At 43.4% G+C, this 14,432-nt stretch overlaps 1 protein-coding gene across 11 annotated transcripts in view; it reads right to left on the bottom strand.

The window, feature by feature from the left end:
• Nucleotides 1-14,432, bottom strand: part of SRGAP2 (SLIT-ROBO Rho GTPase activating protein 2) — a 230,546-nt gene that overhangs the window by 155,065 nt on the left and 61,049 nt on the right. The window contains exon 1 of one of the 11 annotated variants that reach the window (XM_032318984.1): nucleotides 9,828-9,895. The exons of the other annotated variants lie outside the window; for them this stretch is intronic. The gene's annotated coding sequence lies outside the window, so the exon portion shown is untranslated. Of the gene's footprint in view, nucleotides 1-9,827; nucleotides 9,896-14,432 lie in introns of those variants that run through there. 11 annotated transcript variants of the gene reach the window in all.

Genomic DNA, 14,432 nt, shown 5'->3' with positions numbered 1-14,432 from the left:
AGAACACAGTCTTCAAACCACTCAGCTCCTTCTTCACGGTTATTACTGAGTCAGAAAAGGCCTAAGTTTCACTTCCTGCTGGAAAAGAAACTGTACATTCTGGGTCCTCCTCCCATTCCCTCCACAGTTCACGTGAACACTAGAAATTCGTAGACCACCAAGGAACCAGCAGGCACTTCCCGTCTCTACAACTTCTGTGACTGCCTGATCGGATGTGCCATCTGTACCAGAGAGAGTGTTCCCTGGCTCGTTCCCTTGGTTTCGCCTTCCTGATTTTGAGGCCCAGCAACTACAGTCACCCATCATATCTTTGGAGGGAAAAAAGAAAAAAAAAATACTGCTGATCTAACAAAACAGAGTAATGTCATTATATATACAATAAATGAATTATAAACAGAAGAGATGAACTTTGTTAGTGGTTAAGTTTAAAAAAAAAAGTTCTTTTCTCTTAGAGACAAGTACTGAAATATTCAAGGATCAATAATGTCTGGTATTTGCTTCAAAGTGATGGAAGGGAGTGGGAGGGATGAGGGGATATAGACAAAACAGGCCTGCGGTGAGCTGAGCAAGGTGATGGGTACATGGGGGTCAATAACACTATTCTACCTACGTTTCTATATGTTTAGAATTTTTCACAATTAAAGGGTTTTTAAAATCTAATTAATGGCATGTTTTTAAAAGGGGGGAGCTTAAGATACATAAACCCAAAGAAGACAATAGGACAGAACAAATAACCAGATAGAGAACACAGATCTATTTCCTTAAAATGAAAGAACTAAATCTGCAGGTAGAAGAAGCATACTGTAGACCAGGAAATGTACATAAACTGTCAATATCAGGACATATGATGTTTACATTTTTTAACCTCAAGGATAAAGAAAGAATCATTTAAGAATCAATGGAGAATAAAGCAACATTCCTAACAAAACAGGGGTCAGATTTCTCCAAAGCAATGACAGAGGCCTGAAAATGATGGCGCCATGTTCTAAAAAAGTTATCAGGGAAAATAACTGTGATCCAAGAATAGTACGGCAAGCTGAGTCAAGTGTAAAAGACTCCAACATCTGCAGACTTGAAAGATCTCAGCCTATATAGACCCATGAACCCCTCCTGTGAAACAGAAATCCTGCACCCAATAGATAAATCAAAATAAAACCACAAGCAGAGAGACACCGTGGTAAAAGAAGAGGCAGGAGACACAGTGCCAAGAACAAACAGGAGAGTGTGCAGGGCAGAATGTAAATGTTAGCAATACTGCCAAGCAAGGAAAAAAAAGAAAAAATCCAGATAAGCTCTAAAAATTAGGAGATGGGGAAGAGAGGTACAAGAAAGTGTAAGGATATGAATCACCTAATCCTGCCAGGCAAGGAATCAGCCAATCTGTCTCAAAGTGAAGACTGAGCTAAAAATATGGTTTAAAATATTAACAATGACCTCAGCCTCCTCAAGATCTTCCTAATCATTTTCTTAGCCTTTGGAGAGCTTGTAAGAGCTATGATCTTCTGAGGCACAGAAACATGTACGAGGTGGTCAGCAAGTCCTTAACCTTCACTTCAATTTCTTTTTTCTTCTAAATTCAAGCAAAATTAAATTCAATTGTTTTTATTTTTAAAGCACATATGGCCTAATGCCATTCTTATAAAATTAGTTCTTGCTCACTAAAATCATATGCTTGTGTTTAATATCATCATTTTTCCCTCTACTGGATCATTCCCATAAGCAAACAAGCAGGCTCTATTTGCCCCATCTTATTAAACACAACCGTGTATACACACACACACACACACACACACACACACAATTTCCCTTGATCTCCCTGCTCCTTTTCAGCTTTTTCCATCTTGCCTTCTCCTTACAAGAAAACTCAAAATGGTTGTCCATACTCTCTGCTTCCACCTTCTCTCTTCCTTTTTTCTCTTTAGCTCACTGGAGCCAGTGTTTGTCCACTCTCAGTGGTGGTGACAGGAATGACCTACACAATGCCGAGTCTCAGGATGTGGCTTCCTCCACGCCACCAGACCGGAGAGAGGGGCTCACTCCCTGGTCCTGGGACACCATCCTCTCCTAATATGCCCCTGAAGACACATTCTCAGTCTCCTTGGCTGGACCTTCCCCCATTCCTTCCAACCTCTCACTGCTCCCTGAGCTCAGTTCTAGGACCTCACTTCCATCTCTAATTGCTCTCTGTAGATCTCTTCCAGTTCTGTGTCTGGTAATTTCCCAATTTGAATCCCTAGTCTAGACCGCTTCCTGAACTCCTGCCTCCTATAAATGCCTTAATAGTTAGTTCCTCTCGGATGGCTAACAGGTACTTAGAACTAAACATGCCCAAACTCAGCTCTCAATACTCATCCTGATTCTCCATCTCACTAAGAGCACCCCCATTCACCTGTCAGACCAAAAAACTTAGGAGTCAGTACTGACTCTTTTCTCTCTCTCAAACTCCCAATCTAATTCAAGAACAAATCCTTAATTAGCTCTACCTTCAAAATGTGTCCAGCATCCAATTGTGTCTTATCCCCTCCACCAATCCCACCATTCCCAACTAAATCTAAATCAGCATCATTTTGTTCTGGATTACGGTGGGAGCTTCTTAAGGGTCCTGCTGCTGCCACCTTCACTCCCCTGTAGCCTATCCCCTGCTCATCACCCTCCAACAGCTTCTCATTGGAGAAAAAAAGCTGAAGGATTTCTAAAGCCTGACATGGTCTAGTCCCTGACTGTCTCACCAGTTTCTCCATTATATTCACTCTTACTCACTGGTCTCCAACCACACTGGCCTCTCTGTTCATAGAACATTCCAAGTACAATCTCACCTCAGGGCCTTTGCATATGCTTTCCTTGGTTTGAAGCATGCTTCCCCAACATTCACATGGTTAGCTCCCTAACTTCACTCTGTTCTCAGCCCAGATGTCACCTTCTGAAGTAGCCTTTGCGCCATCCCACCTGAAAGAGCTCCTCTATGTCCTTACCCAATTATATTTTTCTTCAAGACATTTATAAATCTATTTAGGTATTTATTTATCATCTCATCCTTCCACTGGAACAGAAGCCCCATGATAGCAAGGACTTCGCTTTATTCCTTGCTGATCCCTGGTCCCTAACACATAGGGAGCACTCAAGGAATACTCATTAAATGAATGAATGAAGAACTCTTGGTGTAGGGATGCCCAGGTGGCTCAGTTGGTTAAGCCGCTGCCTTCAACCCCGGTCATGATTCCAGCATCCTGGGATCGAGTCCCACATCGGGCTCCTTGCTCGGCAGGGAGCCTGCTTCTCCCTCTGCCTCTGCCTGTGCTCTCTCTCTCTCTCTCTGACAAATAAATAAATAAAATCTTTAAAAGAAAAAAAAAAGAACTCTTGGTGTAATGCGAGGTGTAACAATTTATTGCTCATTTCTTTGTACTTCCCAGTTTCGCTTAGATTTTTTATAATGAGCATTTCTCATTCTGTAAGAAAGCAATAGCTATTCCTTTAAAAATGAAAACAGAAAGCTAACCAAAAATTTAAAAGGAGAGATGCATTATCTAATCAGCTCTACCATATTCTGACAAGTGTTTTTGCCCCATTATTTATGATAGCCACAAAAGAGTTCACAATGTAATGCCCACAGGGCATTTTTCACAATGAAACCTTTTTAGGGGGAAACTTTACAGGAACAAAAGTTTTAATTGCCCAGGGCTGACCAGAAGGTGAACACAGGGCTCCCCTGTGAGAATGTGAATTGGCAGGGTTTTCCTAAATATCACTTCCCATTTGCAATCTTTTTTTCAGTATTGCTGAATATGGATTATTCCATAATCCAGATGCCAGAATCTGTAAGCATACTACAAATGAAAAGGTGTGATGGTCTTTGGTAATACTTACATAGAAGATAAGACTATCGCTTTCCAATAAGCTCACGCTTTCTAAACATCAACAACCAGGGTTACAGAATTACAAAGATCACACAGGCCCGTGAGAAGATTACAGAAGGCCCCTGTGAACCCTAGTGACACACATAACCACCAGGAAATGTTCATGTCCCTGTCCCTTCCACCGACCCACAGCAACACCCACAGAGTCAGTTAGCAAGTGGCAGGATCTGCTTCCTCCTCGCTCCAAGAGGCCCAGGGAAAGGAGGGGAGCACAGGACCATCCCCAGTCACTGATGAGTGACGGCCAATGGCAAATAGGAGGTATGAGTGGCACACAAAGCTAGGCCATGGTTTCAGTGTCTCTCCTTCGTATCCAGTCCCCTATTACCTATATCTTCCGCTCTTTTCATGATTAGGAAGGAAGCAGCAATAGCCTGTCCTCTCTGGAAAAGTGGTCTAGTAGCCTAGCATCATGGGGCTTACCGTAGAGGACATCCATCTCTGGGTAGACCTCAAAACCTGGTCTCCTGATACTTCCACCGACATTCGCTAAGGCTGTCGACCAAGCAGTAGATTGTGAATGCCCAGCAGTGGACACATGTCTTCCAAAGCCTTCACACAGCCAATGGCTGCTGCTCCATTGTCTTTTTAAAAAATCAGTAACAGGAATGTTTTCCCAATCTTCCTTTTAAAATTGGACAGTTTAGAGCCTCTGTATATCACGTGAGTGCACACAACGGTTGGGAGTGATGAGTCAAACATCACTAACTAGGCCAAGGTGGTTTTTTCCTGTGGTAAAATTTACACAATATAAATTTTACCATTTTAACCATTTTTTAAGCGTTCAGTTCAGTGGCATTAAATATATTCACATCTGCCGTGCGACTGTCACCACCATCCATCTCCAGAATGTGTGCCTCTTCCCCAGCTGAAACTCTGTCCCCATTAAACACCAACTCCCCATTCTCCCCTCCCCCCAACCCCTAGCAAACTCCATTCAGGCCAAGGTGCTTTTTGAGCATGCTACAGTTTACTGGCTTTTCAGTTCTGGAAGAAAGGCATTCCCTACCTATAATGTGTTACCGCCTTGCAGATACACAGTTGGAACCATTTTTGGTATCCCACCATTTAGAAACAAAACTTGAAAATTATATATAAGAAGTCATTTTTTTTAAAGATTTTATTTATTTATTTGACAGAGAGACATCTCAAGTAGGCAGAGAGGCAGGCAGAGAGAGAGGAGGAAGCAGGCTCCCTGCTGAGCAGAGAGCCCAATGCAGGGACTCGATCCCAAGACCCTGAGATCACTACCTGAGCCGAAGGCAGAGGCTTAACCCACTGAGCCACCCAGGCGCCCCAAGAAGCTGTTTTTAAATAGAGTGCAAAATACAAAAGTTCTAACCACAAGGTCAAAAAAAAAAAAAAGAAGAAGTTTCTCTTATTTTTTTAAAAAAATGTATTCACAGGTCATTAAATTTCCAACTATCCTTTCATGCGTATTTAGTCCCAAACGAAGCACAATATTTTATTTTAAAATTTATTTTTGGCAAATCACAGTCTTTGTTACATCATTTATGCTAAAAAATTTAAAAGTACACATCATTTGTTCAGTGAGGAAAGAAAAAAATTACCTTCTATACAATGGAAGCTATTAAAAATTTAAGTCTCTATTAAAATAAACTGTGCAATATAATTTTAATAATGTTGATATAAAAGAAAATGTTTTACCTAAATTCACCTCTTTATCATAGTTTATAAAAATGACACCATTATTTTTTAAACTCCTGAGGGGGTTCACAAAATTATATTACACTGAAAGGACTTCATAAATTTTAAAATGTTGTGCAATGCCAGTCTAATATAAAAGTCTTTTTAATCAGACTACAGTAATTTTAACTTGTTTCCTTTCTCTTGACGGTAGGCCTGCCTTCCCAAGGAAACTAGTCTATCAGAAAAGACAGACTATAAAAAGAAACTTCAATGAGATGAGCCCATTAACAAAGGAAAAGCAGACACTGTGGGAATGGACAGTCTAGGGCTCCCAGAAGACATGGAGGACTGCAGTGAGCCAGAGGAAGATGGCAGGAAAAGTGTTCTAACCCAAAGGGAACAGCATGTTCAAAGGCCCTGAAGCAAGAGAAAAGAAGCCACACACATGCAAGGAATTGAAATAATCTAAGAAATTCAAAGTAGCTGGAACATAGAGTTTAAGTGGGAGAATGAAAAAAGACAAGACTGATTAAAGAGAGAGGCAGGGGTGAAGCCTGGAGAGTACTGCAAATAGTCTGAAGAAGAAGGGCATTTTTTGCTAAGAGCAATGGGAATCCATTAATATGAACACAGGGCAGAAATTAGATAAGCAAACCACAGTGTTTTTAGTGACATAAGTGCTCTCCTCCAGCAGAGAGCCAAAGCAGAGGGGAAATGGGAGACTTTTTATTTTCAGAGAGTTCAAGGCTTCCAAAACTCTTCTTATAATGATTGCCTCAAACTGAATTTTCCAAATAAAGTAAAATGCAAAGACCTCCCAAGACACAGAAAGACCAGTGCTTCCAAACACGATCACAACACAAAACGAAACGACCACAACAAAAACAACACAAGCTCGGATCTTACGGGTAGAGCAGTGCCATCCTTTAGACATTTAGAGACCGCAGCAGGATATCTGCACGAGTCAGAAGATTCGGGTCTCTGGGTTTCACTTTCCTCATCCAAAAACTGTGCTAAGTCTTCATCTTCTGCCCACCCACCCCACCACTTGAAGGCCGTGTCTCCAACGATGTAAGTGGAAAGGATTTTACCAGCTGCTTTTACTCAGTCCCAGAAAGAAACAAGAAGAAGAAAATGCTTCAGAATATACAGTATGTCTACAGCGACGAGGCTGCCCAATCACTCCACACCTCGGGGAAAAAAAATACTCCGCTGTTCAGATCCATAGATCGGTGTATTCAGAATTTGTCAGCAGGAACAAAATTCACAGGGAAGTCAGCGGACAATTGAAAAATAAAAATAAAAACAAAAACAGGGGTGCTTGGGTGGCCCAGTCAGTTAGAAATGCTTGGTTTCGGCTCAGGTTGTAATCTCAGGGTCGTGAGATCGAGCCCCACGTTGGGCTCAGAGCTGGGCACAGAGTCTGCTTGGGATTCGCTCTCTCCTTCTGCACTCCCCTCCCGAAAATAAACAAATCTTTAAAAATAAATAAATAAAAACAAACACCACTGAAACTTCATAAAATAAAAATTAAATAAAAGACCTTAAGACTCAGCTCTTGACTCAATCTGGTTCTGCAGTCATGGGCCACACGCAGTTGATAGAAGTAAATTAGCCTGGATTTGGAAGACCCGCGTTCTAGACCTTGAACACACTCTGTGACTTCTTATTTCTCATGTAGAATTAGTCATGACGTTACATGTCCCGAAAAGTTACTATTGATTTTAAACATCAATGAGAAAAGGAAAACAAACCTCTGTGGGTTCCATCAGAGGAAGAACTCAAGTTCCTATCTGTTATGTTTGCCAGTGTTTTTTAAGGACATTGTATAAATTATTTTATGTGTCTCCAGACTTTCCAGACAGGGATTACATCTAAATGTATTATAAAGTAATTTTTTAGGGCGCCTGGGTGGCTCAGTGGGTTAAGCCTCTGCCTTCAGCTCAGGTCATGCTCTCAGGGTCCTGGGATCAAGTCCCGCATCAGGCTCTCTGCTCAGCAGGGAGCCTGCTTCCTCCTCTCTCTCTCTCTCTCTCCCTGCCTCTCTGCCTACTTGTGATCTCTGTTAAATAAATAAATAAAATCTTTAAAAAAAATAATAAAGTAATTTTTTAAAACATCAAAATATGTTCAGAGTAAAAGACACAAAATAACACAGTAGCCTGACTGGACGAATGTGATTCTATCAGAAATTTCATTTTCCTTTCCAGTGGAGAGTCTTCTCCAACTTTCTGATAAGAAATCCCTATTCCAGTTCTTTATTATTAAACGGCACATTTCTCAGAAAGAAAGCCTGAAAGCATAGTTCCTCTAATTTATAAACTCTATCCCGGAGCATTTTATACACACTCACTATTATGACACGCAGCACAATGTACAGTAATTAGCAATTTACATCTGTCTTCCCTGCCAGGCTAGGAGCGCCACAAGTCCAAGACCATGTCTTATTCTTTGTTACATCCCAGCACCTAGCACAGAGCTGGCATAAATGTTGAATTGAAATAAATGGAAATGAGTTGTGCTTTCCCTGTCTTCAACAATGAATCTCTGGCAGATTCGAACAAAGCCTTCAAGTTAACTATGTGCAGATCCTTGGTCAACCTGACTCACAATGAAGATTCCTGCCTCACTGCCTCCTTTCTCCGCTCTTCCTTCCCCTTCCCTCTCCACCTCCAGAGGGGAGTTTCCCCTGGAAATTGCACAATTCTTTGTGCAGAGAGAAACAACAAGCTTAGTTCCTGTTGACCTGAACAGCATAATATTCTGCATAACATTCTACCTTCACAAAGGAGTAATGAACCTAATCTGGGTTGTTTTTCTAGTGAAAAACTGTCATTTGAACTTCTACTTTTATCTCATGGAGATAGAACATTCTGAAGAACTCACTGCTCATCTTATCCTCGCCAGTCACATATGAAGCAAACAAGACTTCTGGATACCCTAAGACAGTGTTTAACTTTTGCTGACTATGGCCCATAGCGAGCAATGCACGTTACATTGTGATTCCAGTATAAACACGCACGTGCACTCACACACAGACACACACACACACACACACACACACACACACACACACATACACACACACACATCCCTAAGTCTGATGCAACATTTATCTTTTCTACATTCAATTCACTTTGATATTTTCTATCCTTTTTTCCCCCTCCTATTCTATTTACGTTTTCAAAGAAGCTAGTAAGGGTGGATTAAATTGGTTTCACCACCCATTCAGCAAAGGGGTCACAATCAGCAGTTGGAAAAACACTCTACGGACAGGGCTCTGGTCAGTGTTCTCAAGAACCATTTGGAGACTTCAGGCAGTTAACACAAGAGCTTTTCAAAAGAAAACAAACAGAAAATCAGGGACACAAGATGAAATTCTCTCCTAGAATAAATCATTCCGTATCCTCCCGTGGAAAACCACACCACGCCTGCGCTTCTTAGCACAAAGAAATAGGGGGAACTTGGTTAAAAGGCGGGCGCTACACTGGACCCAGACCCGTCCACCAGCCACCCAGTGAGGCCAAGAGAGAACTCATTCCCCTAATGAAACGCCTCATGACTAAGCCTCTGACTATGCTTCCGTGGGCGTGCACGTGCGTAAGGAAGAGTGACGCCGCCAGCCCGTCGCTTCCCGGAGTTGGGAGTTTCGGGGTGTTTTCGCTTCCACTTCCTCACTTCTTCGCTGTCAGGAAAGGAGAATGAGAAAGTATTGCATAGGTGGTGGAGAAGGAAAAGTGTTTCGGGATGCTCTCTGGGGTAAAAGGGCTAACAGCAGGGAAACACCTTGAGAAAGCGACTAAAATTATGCCAGATATGCCAGAAATCATAGTTGAGATTCTTGAAACAGAAGAAGGGGAGAGGCTGGATGAAGAGAAAGCCACGCAGTCCTCCTGCTCTGTGGGTCAGGGAAGGGGAAGGGAGGGATTCATGAGTTTGCCAAGTGTCAGAAAAGCACAGGTTCCAGGTCTCCAGCAAGTCTGAATGCAAGCCTTCCTACACCCTCCCCCTCATCATCAAACTCCCCTCCACCCCCAACTCCTAAGAGACACCTGATGGTATGGAGTTAAAAATATGGAAGAGATGGAAAGCTGTAAGATCTAATGACACCAAGAATGATAGGGATACAGATATAAATGTGGATGGAGAGATACAGATATATACAAGATATTTACAGAGTAAAAGCCAAAGGCCTACATGGCGTAACATGATCAAACATGTCCTTCCCCTCTATATCCACCCCCCACCGTCTGCTGTCACCTCCTGCTATGTCCTCGCTTCCCTTCCAGACCGCTCTGCTCAGCCACAGTGGCTTCCTTGTTATTTCTCAAATACAGCGAGCACACCTGAGCCTTGGGGCCCTCCCCCAGGTCCTTTCACTGGCTGCTGCCTCTACCTGGAATGTTCTCCCCAGTATCCACTTACACCCTCTCACCTCCTTCAAATCTTTGCACAAATCCTAGCACAAATGTGCCCTGCTTTATAAGGCCTCCCCTAAAAGCTTCCCACACCCCCATTTAAAAATGCAACCTGACCCCACTACCCAGCAATCCTGACCCTCCTGATTGTACGTATTACCTTCTAAATACTAAGTAATTTACATATTCATCATGTGTGCTGTTTATCCCCTACTTCCCCTGCAGAAAAGTTTACTCTCAGAGATCTTGGTTTTATAAAATGATGCATCTCAGTAGTGTCTGGTATGATAGATGATCAATAACTACCTGTTGAATGGACAGATGCACGAGGGAATAAAGAAACGAATAAATCTATAGCACAGATTACTACTCTCCCATCGCCTACTTGGTGATGGCTAAAATGAGAACTGGGCTCCTTGTCACACATGGAGATCAATCAGTGACTGAAGTACAAATGTTCAGTTACCCTTGGCCATACTGGTTAAGCCAAAAGTAGAAATTAATACTACCAGATCCTCCTCTGTTCGCACGTAGTTTTCTGCAGGTGGGAACGGCAGCCACAACAAATGAAGAGAAAAGAGCAAAGAAAGGAAAGAAGTTTCCAAGAAACCAAGAACTTTTAACAGCTCACAACTTACTCTTGAGCTATTTATGTTTACCTTCTCCTAGAGAGGAACAAACAAGTTTTAGGAAGATATTTTTGTTCAAGTCTCTGAATGCATATAGCCACATCTAGAATGATCTATGAAGAAAAAGGTTTGTGGCTCTCCAATGCGGATTTCTTCACAGAGCCTCAGGGCTCTGAAACATGAAGAGAAACACCTCTCTCAGGCAAGGTTTGAAATCAGATTTATCCAATGGCCAGCCCGAGAAAACCACCAAGATCCTGGGTGTGTCTGTTGGCCCCAAGGGTGACATACAAACACATTTTGGGGGCTGTCCCAACAGCTTGGGACTTCCACTCCCGACACATTAAGAGGACTGGGCAGCACTGCTTGCTGTACCAACTCAGGAGCCTGAGCCTGCTTCTCTATGGGAAGACATCCCCTAAAAATAAAATTAAGAGTGAAAAGAACATTCCCCATTGGTCCTCTCCTCCGTGTCAGTGAGGACCTAGTGCCCAGGAAAAGGGGAGATTTATTTCTCAATGGCAAGCACAGTCCCCAGACCAAGGAAAACCCCAGGAAGGATTTCAGGCCACGAGGGGGCAATTTCAGAAAGACGAGGCCATAAAACAGTTAAAGGGGTAATCTGTAGCTGGTCATAATCCATATGTCCAGAACAGCATCGCTACAAATAGCAATCCCACAGCAGTCACCGGCTTTTCAACCGGGACAATTTTTTCTCCTCCCCTTCCCTCTCCTCCAGAACAGATTTTTATAATGGAGGGGAGGCGAAATTAAGTCAGAGGGTTAGATTCCGGATAGCCAAGGCCCTCAGGCAACCTGAATTTGCCGGAGCTCCTCTCCTGGGAGGGGCATATTGTGACCAAGCTTCCTGCAGGAGCTCCTGCCATCTGCAAAATTAAATTAAATGGTCCTTCGCTTCTGAAATCCTGCCATCAGTGTACCAAAGGGAACATCTGAGTGTACCAGGCAGGGATGATGGCTTTTCCTCTTTACCAATGTACACAAATCATTAGGAGATTAAGTCTCTGAATAGCTAATGTGCATTTTCATAAGAAGGAGAAGTTAAACGCTCAGTCTAACAACCCACATAGAAGGGGCTGAAAAGGGCCTGGGATTGTATTTCCTGCTACCTTGGGAAGAGGACTGAAAGCAGGGCAAACAGATAAGGGCTTTTTTACCTCACTTTCATGGGGCAGGTGTGTGCAGACTGGACGTGGGAAACCAAGGGCCAAGAGCTGAAGGGGAGGAAAAAGGGGCCAGGGTAGGCCTAGAAGGCTCTGGAAGGCCCCATGGAAGGGAACAGTAGTCCCCACCCCACCCATTCCACAGGAGCTGCTGTTGCCTGTGGGGGGTAAATTCAAGGACTCTGGAAAGTCTGCAGTCACCGTGGGGCAAATGGACGCTCTAAGGCAAACTGGGATTTAAAGCAAAGCAAGGTATTCCGGTCACCTTTGCTCCAACACGGTTCCCACTTTCTGACCCTAAAACCCAGACAAAAGATTCTGATGGTTTGAGCCATTTCCCGTATTTCCCTCTAACTGAACGTTTTAATTCCACAAAGTTCCTTCCACACCCACCTAATCTCACTTCCAAGATGCCTAAATTTGGAACAGTGGAAGCAAACGGGTGAAAAGGAACCAAGAAAGGATAATTCGGGAAATGACAATCTTCAGAGCAGCAATCTATAAAAGTAACTTAGACTGGGAACAGATTCATTTGAATATAAAATTACATACAAGTCAGATTTAATTCTAATCCAATAACTCTTGATTGAGCACCTACTACTCTGCCCTGTGGAGAAAGACAAGAAGTGATTGGTCAGAGCCCTGATCAGTCAAAACCACAGTGGGTTCCTAGCCACACGCCAAGAGAGGACTTCTGGGGAAATGCAGTCAAAGCTCTCAATTAGAGATACATAGTAAAGAAGTTGGGCCCAGCTAAAGGCCACTGTCTTAACAGCTTCCTGGATTCATGTGCCGCCCCATCCCAGAAGAGACCAAGAAGAAAGTTAAAGAATGACAGACCAAAGTGGAGAGAGAACTCAGATGGCCGCCAGCGTGCTCAGGAATGTATACTTCTGATAAGCCGTCTGGCAGGAAGGGTGGCAGAGAGAATCTTGACATCACATTCGTCTCTGAAAAATTAGAATCTGCAACCTTTTTTTTTTTTTTCCAAACCACCATAGTTACTAAGAAGCCTGTTTGCTTCCCTTTTCCCCTGTTCCGAAAGTTACAGAATTTTCAGAGAGAGAATAAGGAGTAAAAATAACCTCCCGATTCAGTATAGGAAAGGATGCTAAGGTATCAGAATCGACTGGGGGAAAGGGCGGGAAAAAATAAAGCATTTGGAAGCAAAGGAACTCTGCAAGGCTGCCGGCCCGATGTCCTACACTCCTCAGGTCAATACCTAACAGTGGAAACTGACACCATAGCAATGGCATCATCTGGAAAAGCTTGTAAATTGCCACCTCGAAACATAATGACTACTCACAGAAGGGAGAGACGTTCTCCCAGGAGCCTTAACTCTACGTGAGGGGCACATCTCTTTTGATCGTTCACACTGCCGTCCTCAAGAGGGGCTCTGGGGCCTGGGGCAGTCTGAAACTGAAGGGACATCAGACGTCTCTGCCAATTAGTCCACCCAGTCCTCCCCGTCGTTGCAGGGAATGAGCCAAGCACAACAGTCCAGAGCCCTCCAGCAGAAGGGTTCCCATCCTGGATCCCAGTTCTTCCCTGAAAAATTCAAAAGCATGAAAAAGCAGTATTTCACAACAAAAAGGTTCTGCCGTAAAAATGAAAGGACACAGAGTTAGAGCCTGGGTGACAGAGTTTTGAATTCTAGTAGAAAACACAAATCCCCAGACACCCTCTTTTCCCTGCCCAAGAGCAAAAGCTGACCAGGTATCAAGAAGGAAAAGTGCGGCATGGTCTAGCGCACCCACTACTTCCGCTCATTCCTCCCTTCCAGAAGCCACTCTCTTTAGAAGGTGACAAGCCAAATGTCCTCCGGCGTGCAATGTCCTCTTGCATTCTGCAAAGCTTCAGAGACAGCCAGGGGCCGCCTGTGACAGCCCGGTACAATTATAACACAGAGTTCCAGGGACCTCCAACTCTGCGCCAATTCCCAAACGCTCAAAGATCTAAAATGAGCAGGGAAGGAGTCTGGACTGCAAAAAGGGAGAGAAAACAATGCTTTAAAAGAAAAAGGGTACTGACTTCCTTGATAATTATTTTCTTCATTTCGCTTTCCTGTATTTTCTAAATTGTCTAGGATAAAAATGTTGCTTTTCCAATCAGGAAAAAAAAAAGCAATACATGTGACTTAAAATGTTTTTAACAATCAGTATAAGCACGAGGCCCACAATGCTCTGAGGCAGGGGTCTGGCAGCGCCCCAACCCTGGAGCAGGCGTGATGGGTGCTGGTGGAGAGAGGGGAGGCAGGGGATGGGACGCTGGAAGAGAAAGAATGAAAGAAAATCCAGTTTTTTAAAACAGGAGAAAATCGGGGGGAGGGAGCTGGGAAAAGGTGGGAATTTCCTATGATTTAGTGGGCCACTTAGAGAGAAAATATATTCTAACGAAGGCATCTGATCAATGTACTGCCCAAGAAAGTCCTCAAAATAAAGAATCACTATTTCTGGGTATGTTCTGAGAATACATGGTTTTACCCCTGCACATGACTGGGCTGAAAGACCCTGATAGACAATAGAACCCCAAAGGCTTAGGGTGTCTCTGGTGTCTCAAAAGCTCACCTCCTGGGCCAGAAACATCCCTTGGCCACTGTGAAGCGGACAAGGCAGGAGCACCATTCCCGCTTGT

This window comes from Mustela erminea, chromosome 17 (genome assembly GCF_009829155.1).
Source record: "Mustela erminea isolate mMusErm1 chromosome 17, mMusErm1.Pri, whole genome shotgun sequence".
Classification (NCBI taxonomy): domain Eukaryota; kingdom Metazoa; phylum Chordata; class Mammalia; order Carnivora; family Mustelidae; genus Mustela; species Mustela erminea.
The sequence above is the reverse complement of the archived record's forward strand: the minus strand, read 5'-3'. Positions and strand labels throughout refer to the sequence as shown.